The following is a 13,444-nucleotide window of genomic DNA, read 5'->3' as shown; positions in this document are numbered from 1 at the left end:
GACCTCTTTGTAATGGGCTGAAACTAGGCTCCCCAAGTCCTCTTTGGAAGGGGTCAAAACTAGGTATTAATTCATGAACATGGGTAACTACAAATCTGGGCTCTTGTGGCTAGGCTACAAATGGTCCTCCAGCTAGTATTAACCTATGAACTTATGAACCTGTCTTAACCAGGCTTTAGCAACTTGTAAATAATATTACAGAGGATTGACACACTGAACTGCTAATGAGTTTTACACTATAGCCCAGGGTTTTATGCCACCAGTCTTCATTAAACTACTTTGTGACTGTGAACAAGTAATTTAATAACACAGTACTCCCTTGTTGTCAGTGAAAAGATGCACTTGTGCCTTGATGGGTTTATCCAATTAAGAGATTGATAAAATAACAAAAAATGAATTATAGGAGCATAGGAGTTATGAAGCAATTGAGCCATGAAGCCATTTCTGCCTTACCGGCACTTACCCCTAGGCATTGCATTTCTTTTCAAGGAGGGCCAAGCCAGTCATACCAGAGGTGAATTTATGAATTCCCACCCACTTTTCAAGCTCCTATCTAAAGGCAGATAGTGTGTGACTCTGCTTAATTTGAAGAGTGAATTTGTACCAAAGAGGAGGTAAGCGCTGCATGACAAATATTTCCCTCCTGTTAATCTTATTTATTTGTTGGCGATATTTAGATCTCTGCCCCAGAGTTACCTGGGTGCTTGGTTTACTTGGTCTTTCTAATTGCTTGATATGCTTAGTAAGGTACATCCTAAAAGGGTGCTTTACTCAATGATGGGTCTATTCAATGTGGAGTACAGGGAGGCGAGGACTTGTTATCATTTGAAAGAAGTACTTTAGGCTATGAGCTGTGCAAGGGAAAAGGATTTCCTAATCACTTTTGCAGCATGATGGTCAAACATGAGTGAGCAGTCTACCGCCTTCATTAGACAGCACTTGGTCAGCTATGGCTCCTGCTATAAACAAACTTTACAACAGAAGAAAGAAACTGTTGCAAAAAAGTGTAAAATCCCGTGATTGAAGGAACTCCCTGGTCAGCCTCAGTTGGAAGCTGAGATCCCTCATAAAATCCTCCAAAGCTAGTTACGAAAACAAAATCGCCACTGATTCTAAAGACAACCACAAAGCATTCTATAATTATTTCAAGAATCTCAGTGGCAACACTCAGATCTGCTCTGAGTTACAGCATAATGGCACTAAATATGCAGAACCAAATGATATTGCCAACATGCTGGCAGATAGGTTCAGTGCTAACTTTATCCCCCTCTCACCCCCTAAAGGGCCCATCTCTATACCAGAAGAATGCAAAGTTCCTATAATCATGGCTGCACAGGTAAAAACCACACTCTCCAAAGCCAAGAACATAGCATCCATGGGACCTGACAACATCCCAGGCTGTGTTCTATATGAACTACAGAATGAACTAGCATCCCACCTAAGTACCATGTTCAATCATAGCCTCACCTCAGGCTTTGTGCCCACTGAATGGCGCAGAGCGACGGTCATCCCACTCCACAAAGGGGGGGCCACCATGGATACCGGTAACTATCGCCCCATTATGCTAACGAGCCTGGTCTGCAAGGCCATGGAACGTATCATCATGGAACTTATAAACAAAGACATTGGTAATCTCCAAACTCTGGACCCCACGCAGTTTGGGTTTGTAAAAGGCAGATCATGTCTCCTAAACCTGATAGACTTCTTTGAAGCAGTCACCAAAGCCATAGACGAGGGTAAGGTGGTTCACACAGCCTATCTAGATCTCACCAAGGCTTTTGACACCATCCCCCACTATGGAATTATAGATAAACTCACTAAACTAGGTATCAATCCCTATGTCACAAGATGGGTTGCCAACTGGCTCACTGACAGAACCCACACTGTGAAAGTAGCAGACTCCAAATCCGACTTCAGACCAGTGACAAGTGTAGTACCACAGGGTTCAGTCCTGGGTCCTCTCCTGTTTGGTATCAACTTTTCTGAAGTACAGGCTAACACAGAAGGTCTTTGGCTAACAAAGTTCGCAGATGACTGCAAACTAGGAGCCATAATTGAAACTCCTAACGATGTGGACATCCTATAAAAGGGCCTCACTGAGACAGATGCTTGGTGTCAAAGCCATAGCCTCAAGCTTAATGCCAAAAAGTGCATTGTCATACCCTTTGTTAAAAACTCTGTACCCATGAGCTACCACATAGGTGGTAGTCTACTTAACACCGAAAGTGTGATAAGAGACCTTGGGACATAGTCTCTCCTTTGATAATCACATCGCCACAGTAGTCAGGAAATCCTTCTATGTGGCACACCTCATCACAAAAGCTTTCTCATCCAGGAAAAAAGAGGTCATTGTTCCCATCTACTCGTCACTCATTAGACCCATTATAGAGTACAACGCCCCTTTTGATATGTACTTCACAAGACATCTACAACAACTGGAAAGGCCACAGAAATACCTCACAAAGAGGATTACCGGCCTCAAACAAATGCCCTACGCAGACCGTCTCAAAAAACTCCAGCTTTCCTCCGTCGCATATCGCCTACTCAGAGGCAATCTCTGCCTATCATGCAAAGCTATGTCAAACCCAGAGCTGTTGGACATGCTCCACTTAAAGAAATCCCAATCCCTCCAAGCTACACGTTCTAGGGACCTAAACCTTGTCCCCACAATAAACAGAACATGCTGGAGGGATAGATTCCTGTCCCAGGGACTTCCCATACTCTGGAACAAACTACCTATCTGTATCAAACAAAGCTCCTCATTAGCACTCTTCAAGAAAAATCTTGATGATTGGATGGGAAATAGGAAATTCACCCCAGGGATCACCTCTGTGGCTCTGCTCGACAGGGGCACAGGAAAATAATTTTCATGGGTGGCGAAAACCAGGGTACCTTTTTAGCTAGGCTTGCACAAGCACTAGGGCTGATAGCCTAGTACCTACCTATGAACCTAAGAATCTGCCCTTGACAAAGCCAAACTGCCCATGGTCAAGTCTGATGAGATTTTGATATCATAGTTAATTAGGTCAGTTATGATCCAGTCCATGGCTTTGCATATAAAACTCATTAGGCTGATTAGCCTTTAACTGCTGATGTCAGTGGTAGGACCACTCTTGTGGAGTACCATCACAACAGCTGTGCACCACTCCCAAGGGACAAAAACAGCTGCTAAGCTCAACTTGAAAATGTTGAGGAGTGGATCCACCAGTCATTGTTTAGTGCTATTAATTAGGCAGCTGGGTATGTTGTTAGGCCCTATGGATGAGGTAATCTTTGTTTTGGAGAGTACTGTCACTATATGTGCTTTCATGATGATTGGTGTCTTGATTCCATCAGGGACAGGTGGGCTTGGAATGAATGCCTCTGGGGTAAAGTTGTCACTAAATGTTTTAACAGTATGTTGGCAAAATATCCACACGATTGGACTATGTAGTTTCTTTATGAATAAGTCTGGACCAGTGCTGGGTATTGTTTCTTACTTTTCTGACATAACTAAAGGATTTGTAGTTGTCTTTGGCTTCTGTAGCTATTCGGAATTCATTGGATGTTTTTTTTCTTATGTACTTTTTAATTTTGTATCTGTTTGGTGTTCTCCTTAATTTGGTGGTCTTTTGTTCTGCTGTATAGGTTTACGAGCTTCTTTGTTTTATTATATAGCTTATTAATGCTTGCACACCACCATGCTTGTCTGCTTTTAAACCTCCCATTCACCTGGATCTAGTTGGGACTGCCAGTTTAATACATTTGTCCAGGTTAAAGTAGAGCTTGTCTGCATAACTCTTCTGAGTATCAACATGGGTAGTACCTTTATACTCAAATTTAGAGATTTCATCATAGAATTGCAGATTTGTACATTTAAAATCCATCACCTAGGATAACAACATTTGTCCTTATGGTGAATTCATCCAGAATATTTAGGAATGTTGTGTGATTTTCCAAAGACATGGAGTGGTTCTGTAGCATGCTGTGAACTGATAGCTGATCTTATTTAGTATGGTTTAAATATCTAGAAGCTCCACCGAGGGTCTCTAAGTATCTGTCTCAATGTAATGTAGTCTCTAACAAATATGGATATGCCATCAGAGTTTCCCTCAGGTCTTAAGAAGTATTAAGTACAAAACCCAGGTATTGAAGGAATGCTGTCTGGGCACTAAAACCAGATTTCTGTAACAAAACATACAGGGATGTGCACCAGATGAATATACAAATAAAAATAAATCTGGACAAAAGGCCCCAGATGTCAAGCCTTCAAAATGGATATGATGACTGATTATATCAAAGACCTTAAGGAGGTCTAAGAAGAGTACTACATTATATTTTCCCAGGTTAGTTCGGTTAGCATATTGTTAGTAAAAACAAATAGAACAGTTTCTGTTTCATGCCATAGATGACAGCCATGTTGGGAGCCTGATAGGAGAATGCGTTTTGTAAGATGTTAAATAGCTGCATATGAATTCTCCTCTGAAGGATTTTGGATTTAGAATGGAGAAGAGGAATTAGATGGAGTTGTTAAAACTCAAGAGCAATGTCTGAATTTTTGCAATGAAGCTATTAAGGCTGAGTTACTGAGTTTGGAGCTTATAGGACAGATTACAAGCCTTACTGATGGATCAGATGGCTGCTTCAAAGGTACTTACGAGGCTGCTGATCTAACAGGATGGTTAGGAGCCCAGCCATACATTCCCATCAAGTTTTAAGATTTTTGTTGAGACTTAGTTATCTTTGGCAAGGCCTTTTTTTACAGCTCCAGTGTGAGACATTTTAATGGAGTTCCCGTTGATCTATTGACAACACTTTCCTTGAGTGCTGTACAATTGATGAGAAGAGAGTGAAGCAAGTTTCTCCTACAGTGGAATTTTGTTTTTCTCCGATAAAGTTGGGCAAACCCATAAAGATGAATGGAACGGCAATAAGTATTAATCTAGAGCAAATTTGAAATTGATGTGCAAATCCTCCATTATGATCAGCTTGCATTTAATTGTGGTTGATAATTATGTTAAGGTATTTTCAGTGGTGTTGTTTGGTGATTCTTAAGCGACGAAGATTCACCCAGTAACCATGTGTTGTACTGAGTTTACATTAATCATATAAGTGCAAAAGTCTCAGTATCTTGATAAAAAGAGCAACTGAGACTAGAGAGGGCAAGTCAGAGTAAGTGAATAACAATGGTACTCTCCCCAAGTGTCCTATCATATATATGCAAGCGTACGTAGGAAGAAGGAAGGATTTTTTCATCTTTCATATCAGGATGCATCCATTCTACCTTGAATAACTGAGAAAATCTGTGAGCTGGCTGTTAGACATTTGTTGGCTAAACCTGTACAGAACAGTTCTAATAATCTCACCTTTCACCAACAAAACCTTTTATCGGACTTAAAATCTTCTATGCTGTGATTTATTCAGCCTGACAAAGGGTGTGGACTCATTGTTATGGATGAGATGGATTATGACCAGTCTATGTTTCAAATTATATATGAGGACACCTATGTTGAGGTGTCTATCAACATTATTAATATTTCATATAGGAAAATTGACTACTTACTTAATGACATGCTAACACAAAGCCAGATTTCACCTGCTGAGTATAAATTTCTTCAAGTGGAATATCCAAAATTCCCCACGATATTTGGAGTTCCCAAGATTCACAAGAACTTAAGTGATTCACCTTTAAGACCTGTTGTGGACGTTGACAATTCTAAAATTTCCTTCATGGCCAGATTTATTGATCAGGAAGTTAAGGATAAGTTGGTCAGTATTCCCCATCTATGTCATGATTCTTGGGACTTTTTAAATAAGGTCCATCAACTTGGAGAATTCATAGAGTACACATTCATTACCTTCGATGTAAAGGATTTATTCACATGCATTCCGCATCAAATTGACCTAGATTGCTTCACAGAACTTTTTACTGACCACTTACCCATTGGACAAGAAAAAATAAACTCTTTAAGCCTTCTCATGGAAATGGTATTGACCAATAATTTCATCTATTCTGAAGGTCATTACTTTAAGCAAATGAAGGGCATAGCTATGGGGGCTGCTTGTGGGACACTCTTTGCCAATGTCATCATGACTGTCTGGGAATACTGTTATTTGTTTAACAGCCCCCATCTTGATAATTTTAAATGTATTCCCATTTTTTGGATGACATATTTATAGCATGGACTTTTCTGCAGGATGCTATCCAACCTTTCATGGATTTTATAAATGTGACCACCTCCTTTTTGAAATTTACCTTCACAGAGCATAGTTCATTCATTGCATATCTTGATGTGTTGTTATCTAAGGATTTTGAACATAAGTGTGTATATGCTAAGATTTTTAAAAAGAATACCTGTTCAAATAAGTTCCTACATTATACAAGTAACCATCCTTGCCACGATAAATGTGGTATAGTTAAGGGCCAGTTGGTGAGAGTGGTCAGAATAGTCACTAAATGTGGCGACTTCTTGGATGAATGTCAATGTTTGAAGCAAATGTCTTAAACAGGGGTTATCTTGTGGCCCTGATTGATTCTTTAAGTAGTGAAGTTATCCATAAGAGAGAAATTGGACAATATGTCCCCTTATTGGATTTCCCATCATTAGTTAGTCCTCCTCCAGCTCTAATTAATAATGAATCTGGTAATGAAACACACCTACTCCATTAGTATCCCATAGAGACTTGGATACATCTCACTCATTTATTACTACACTTAGCTCTGATAGTGCCTCCATAGCTGACATTATTTATAACAACTAGCAACTAATTCCCACATATAGAGAGACTGGCAATAAACTTGCTCCCTGCCCTAAGATAATTTATAAGCAGGGTATGAGCTTTAAAAATGTATTTAAGAACTTGGCTGGAAATGTTATTGAATTCAGTGGGAAAATGACTAATTGTGGCTGTTGTTCTCAGTGTAAACATATTCTGTGTAGGGATGAGGTACATGTAAATAACAAGTGCATCAAAATATCAGGAAAATTCAACTGCCACATCAGCGGGGTTGTGTACATTGCCTTATTTTTATTTAGTTTTTGGCATTTGTTAACTGGGAAAGTCCACTGGGCCAAGATGAGCCCATTTTCAGTGGAGTCCCGGAGAGAAAAACTCCAAGGTAACAATAAGAATTACACAAAATTTTAAACAAATTGCAAAAAAAAAAAAAAAAAAAAATTAACAAAGAACAAATTTACATAAAATTATAGAGAGTGGATAAAGGTGACATAAACACTATAGTAACAGCAAAGCTAAGTATGGTGGTAGTACAGGTAAAGTAAGGATTACGTAATGCAAAGCAAAATGTGACATAATATAAGGGAAAGAAGTAGTTCATTATTATATAGATATGAGCACCAAGGAAAGCATGTAATTTAAGTCATCAAAAGAAAATGGAATGTAAGTATATAACGAAGAGAGACAGGCGTGAGAGAATTACATTGGAATGCATGAGAAAGAAGGAAGGAGGAAAGAAGAGAGGGAAGAGAGCGAGAGTAGGGGAGGGGATAATAAAAAGGATGGACAGTAATAAACGAAACGGAGTAAGACAGAAGGAAGAAGAATGAAGCAGAAGGAAAAATGGCAGGCAAGAGAGAAGAGGGCAAAGGTTAGGGAGTTAAAGAGAAAGCAAGAGGAGGAAATGAAATAGTTAATAGTTTGTTGTATAAAAAGAAATAATTAGAGCAAAAGCTGAGTATAAAACAGTTTTAGGATCAACTGGTAGATTAGGTAATGGCAGAGGGAGGAACTGACTAGCTACATGTCCAATTGGAGAAGAGGTGATTGTGCAGTGCAGTTTTGAAGATGGAAAGGCTTTGTTGTAGGCGGATAAATGTTGGTATGTTATTCTGTAATCTGGCAGTGTTCCAGGAGTATGATAACTGACCTGCAGGTAGTTTGGGTTTATAAACTTGAAGAAGATGTTGATGTTCACACCACAGAGCCCTAACACCGTTATAAAGAGTGAATAAGGAGCTAAGTGCAGGGCAGTCTTGTGGCTTATAAATAAATTTATGTGCAGTTGTGAGCTGAAGGAGTAGCAGGCAGTGGGGGAATTCAAGCCATTGTAATTTATGCAAACTTCAATCACCTAACCACTGACAATTGGGGCAACTCTGGATAAATATGGCTAGGCTTGTAAGGGCTCAACGGCCATTAGCCTAGTGACCACCTATGAACCTATGAACCTATGACACTCATGCTCTGCCTTTTACATCAGAAAAACTGAACGTAAAATAAAGCAATGAATATATGGACATATTCCTGATATTTATAGGGCTAGATTGACCAATGCCCTATATAAATACATTTTGGTTTTTAAAGATTATGATTTTAAGTTTGCTGTATTAGAACAAATCACTCTTACCCCTAGTTGAGGCCCATGGAAGTTGCTGTTAGAAGAACGTGAACTTTGGTAGCAAATATTTCATAACTCTATGGAGCCACTGGGCTTAAATGACATTATTTCAATATTGTGCTTTTTAAAACTGAAGGCTTATGATAGGTGATCTGCCTTTAACACTTTGGACTAGTTCAAAATATCATATTTTAGGTTTCATTGCTTTTGATTGTATTATTTTTCTCATTTTTTTACTTTATTATATATCATTTTTCATATTCATTCATATCTTTAATTGGTCACTGGATATTGCATTGTTCACGTATAGATATATTGTCTATGCATCCAAGATGTTTTACATTTTTATAAGGCTTTTTGCTGCAGTTAGTTTTCTAACTATCAGTGATACATTAGTGGTGGCATCTCCTTAAATGGTTTTAGTAGTTGAACCATTGTAGCTGAATGTATCACTTGATTACTTCAGTATTTAAGATGATCACATAATAATTTTCTGTATCTGAAGAAGGCTGGTAGTACGGGACAAAAGTGCTTATTTATATTTTATTTTTGTGTCATTGTTTTATTCATCAGTAAACCATCGGCTGTTTTATGCTTTTGTCCCCCAATGGTTTTTGGAATCCTTTGTCCCTGGCAACCTTTTCATTTTTGTTTTTACAGGCAGTTCCTGGGTTAAGGATGAGATTCGTTTTTTAGTCTGTCCTTAAGTTAGATTTGCATGTGAGTTGAAACATGTGCATATGGTTCTTATTAAATGTCACTTAGTCAAATGTTTGCCCCAGTCTAGTATTTATTTTACTTTTCTTTGAACACTTTAGAAATACTTCCAAATAAAAAAAAATCTTAAACATAATACTGAATACTGTAGTAATAACAATAACAATACTGTAAGTACAGTGTAATAACACGAGTAACGATGTTCACACACTACAGTACAGTACTGTATGTACTGTAAAAAACATTAAAGAAACAGTTCTTTAAACAGTTCAAATGGAGAAAAAAATGGATAGCAATTACTGTAAAGGTTAACATTCATTTGTGAGTTAACATTATGATAATTTTATTAATTGAATGATGCAGAAAATGATGGACTTGTTGGAGAGAATGGGCCTGGTGTTGCAGAGTCAGGGTTTGATTCTGCTGCTGGACAGAGGGTGTTTACTACTGGAGTCAGTTTCTTGAAGTAGACATCAAGGGAGGTTTGTACAGAGTTTTTCTTTTTCTCATCATAAATGACCTTATAACCACTGAGGCCCTCACTAACTGTATGGTAAGTGAACCTCTCTATATTAGGATTATGTTCCTCAAACTTTGCCATTCCTGCTTCAGTGAGATGAAAAGCTTCAGCTAACTCTTCTTGAAAACTTTTTTTGATTTTGGAGTTTCTAAGTCCCTGTTTTCTTCCTCAAATGCTATCATCTGCTGCTCCATTTCCATAAGGTACTAACTGGTCAGTTTGCCATGGGAGTCAAGTAATTCTATGACATCCATGTCCATGATGTCTAACTGCAGTTGATTACCATATCAATCACAGCTTGCCTGGCCTCAGCACTGTCATCATCTGTAGAAGCCTGTAAAGCAGGCGCAAATTGTGGGCACAATTTGTTCCACACTCCTTTCATATTTGACTGCTTTACTTCATTCCAAGAATCAGCAATATTTTTGATGGCATCATAGATGTTATATTTCTTCCAGAACTCCCTTAAGGTCATCACATTATCATGGGTAGCCCTGACTGTTTGTGAGAAGGTCTGCTGTAGATAATAGGCCTTAAATGAGGCTATTGCTCCCTGAGACATTGGCTGAAGTAGCGATGTGGTTTTGGGGGGGGGGGTAAAAATATGACCTTTACATTGGAGTGTAAGTCATCTAAACTATTTGGATGTCCAGGCGCATCGTCAAGTAGAAAGAGAATTTTGAAAGGAATGTTTTTGGTCAAGCAATACCTTTGAATAGCAGGAACAAAATGCTTCAAGAACCAATCTTCAAATATGGCAATTTTAACTCAAGCCTTTGCATTTGCTCCAAATAACAGCAAGAGATGTTTTAATGACATGCTGTAGTGCCCTCAGACTTAAGGAGCAATATACAAGCAAGGGATTCAACTTAAAAACACCAGAAGCTTTGCCCCAAACAATAATGTTAGCCTGTCTTTTGCTGCCTTATGCCCTGATGCACTTTTTTTCCTCTTTTGAAATGTAGGTCCTTTCAGGCATTTTCTTCCAAAATAAGCTAGTCTTGTCTACATTAAATATTTGCTCTGGCAAATAACTTCCCTCTTCAATAATTTTTTTCCAGCATTTTAGGAAAAACACTTGCAGCACTTACATCGGCACTCACTGATTGACCTTGAGTTTTAATGTTATGTAAAGTAGTCCTCATTTTAAAGTGATTGAACCAGCCCCTACTCACAAAAAATTGTTCATCACACCCGCCTGTACTTCCTGCTCGAGCAGCTTTTAAATCGTCAAAAAGGCTTTGAGCCTTTTCTTGCACTAATGAAAGGCTAATGGGGATATTCCTGTGATTTTGGTCTTCAGTCCAAATTATCAATAGCCTTTCCATCTCAAGAATTAAGCCACTGCATTACTTTGTAATAACTGTACCTTTCATTGGGACATGGCATTTCATATGACTCATTACTCTTGCTTTGTCTTTTAAAAATGTTCCGATCATTGACCGGCTACAGCCTAATGCCTTTCCAATGGCAGATGGTGCTTCACCTCTCTCTCATCTCTTTGCTATGTCCACTTTATTTTCTCAGGTGATTGCTTTTCTTTTCTTTGGCGCATCACCAGTACGTGCATTGGATTTACGTTTTGGAGGCATGGGTCACAATGTCAACAATGTGGAAGTTCACAAAAGTGTCTGACTGCAGTACAGCAGAGTACTAAAGTGGAGCTCCACAGGATACACAGACAGTACAGTACTGTAGTCTGCAGCCAGACACCTCTCAGGTCTGATTGGTCAATACTATCATTGTCTACATCTACTTAACATTTCAATTCAGCTGATTCAGAGAAGTATTTTCGAGACATGCCCTTGCTTTATACAAATAACAGTACATAAAAATGCAATACAGTACAGTACAGCAGAACATTCAAAAAAAATGTTAAATTTACCTCTTTTTAAGCTTCACTTCACATTTCTGTACTACAGGCATCACCCATGAATGTTTTCTATTCTTTCCTGAACTTTCAGACCTCTGGCAGACCTCCTTCTGTTAACTAGACCCAAGTGAGCCACAATGTTATTTGCCCACTCTACTGTACAGTACAGTAACTACTTCAATATTGTGTACTGTACAAGCCAGCAGTCTTGACCAATCAGATCACCAACACAGTGATCTCTTAACCAATTGGATCTCTTATTCTCCGGGAACATGGAGGTAACTGCTCTAACAAGATGTGGGAGCAGCTTCACAAACGGGGAAAATGGGGAGAAGGCAAGTACATCAGAATTCTTAATTTTAAGGTACTGTACAGTTAACATTTTTTCAACTTTACTACAGATTTTTATATTATTTCTGACACTGTGGCAGTCCGTTCATATCTAAGGGTTGTCCGCATGTCAGATGTTCATAACCTGGGGGCTGCCTGTAGTTTATATTGCTGTTGAGGTTTTGAAAGGATAGGGTTACATGGAACAGTAGAAACTGTCCTTACACTATGTATTCTTGAAGAGGGTTCCTCTTTCCTAAAGCGGTGTCCTTCAAGATTCTACTTTTGTTACCATCCATGTGTTTTTGTGCACTTATTTATTATTTAATTACTTTAATTTCTTGACTGGACAGGTGCCATTTTCAGTGGAGATCGGGGGAAAACCTGTACCATCAGAAAAAATTGGCCAGGAACTTACACATCAGTATAAGATGTAACATGCTGCCATTAAACTAATATAAAATAAGTAAAAATAAAAACACAAAAATCACGAACTGCACCAAACTGTTTAATGAAGAGCTGAAGGCTCCCAAATACTAAGCGCTTTCACCATGTTGGGTACTGTCTGTTTTATTCAGTACAATTCTTGGCTACACCTTCGTTTTTTGGGGAACTGGTGTATTTTATCAATTTATCAATTGTTATATTGTGTTCTGCTCAATTTCCATGGAAGCGGTTATAAAAGAGTTAACCACTTCAGTTAGGAAGTTGACGGCATTGCTGGCGCAAACCCAGGTGGATGCTGGAAAATCTTCTCAGGCAACAGTGACTGACTCGCAGGCCCAGTTGTTCACATTGCATTCCTTTCCAGGTTTGGACATCGAAGAAGATGGTGATGTTACTAATGGTGAAGGTATCCAAAGTGGTGCTGGGGTCAATCAGAACTGAATGGACATTCAATGGTGGCTGCCCGTTCCAGACGTCAACTTCTCGGTCTCGAAGGAGGAGGGAAGGGTTCTTTCAACGCCATCTTTAAAAAAGCAGTTGGAGCTTTTTGAAACTACATGCTGCAAATTCCGGGGTCTTCAATTAGACAATGCATTTCTTCTAAAATCCATCGCTTTGAAGCAAGTACCGAAAGGGCTCAGATTGAATAAAGTGCCGAATGGGATCGAAAAAGGTTCTACTGCTTACAAGCAATTGGTGGATTTATACGATGAAAACTGGGTTAGAAATTTTGGACATTATTATCAAAAACAATAAGAGTAAGTTGGAGCTTCTTGAAAAAGAAATAGTAACTTTAAATGAAAGCATTACTAGTGATTTATTGTTTTTTCAATATGTTAAACAATACAATGTTGTGCTCAACAACATTGAAAAGTTTGTTGATAAGAACATTAAAATTAAAATCAAAAAACTATCTCGAGACCTCTTGGACTATAAGAACAATATGGCATAGAATTTTGGTTCTAATAACAACAGGGCACAGATAAGACAGTGGTAATGGCAGCAGATTGGGGAAATCAGAAGAAGCTGAGAATAGAGATAGATGGGAAGATAGTGGAACAGGTAAACAGCTTCAAGTATCTGGGAGAGGTGGTTGAGGAGAAGGGTTGTCTGAATGAAGAGGTCAAAGCTTGAATCAGAGGGGCTGCAGCCAACTGGCATAGAGTATCAGGTGTAGTCTATGACAGAAGAATGCCAAAGAAGCTGAAAAGTAAGGTGT

The sequence above is a fragment of the Protopterus annectens genome, chromosome 7.part0 (genome assembly GCF_019279795.1).
Source record: "Protopterus annectens isolate FY-2018-M chromosome 7.part0, PAN1.0, whole genome shotgun sequence".
NCBI lineage: Eukaryota > Metazoa > Chordata > Ceratodontiformes > Protopteridae > Protopterus > Protopterus annectens.
This window is presented reverse-complemented; position numbering follows the sequence as displayed.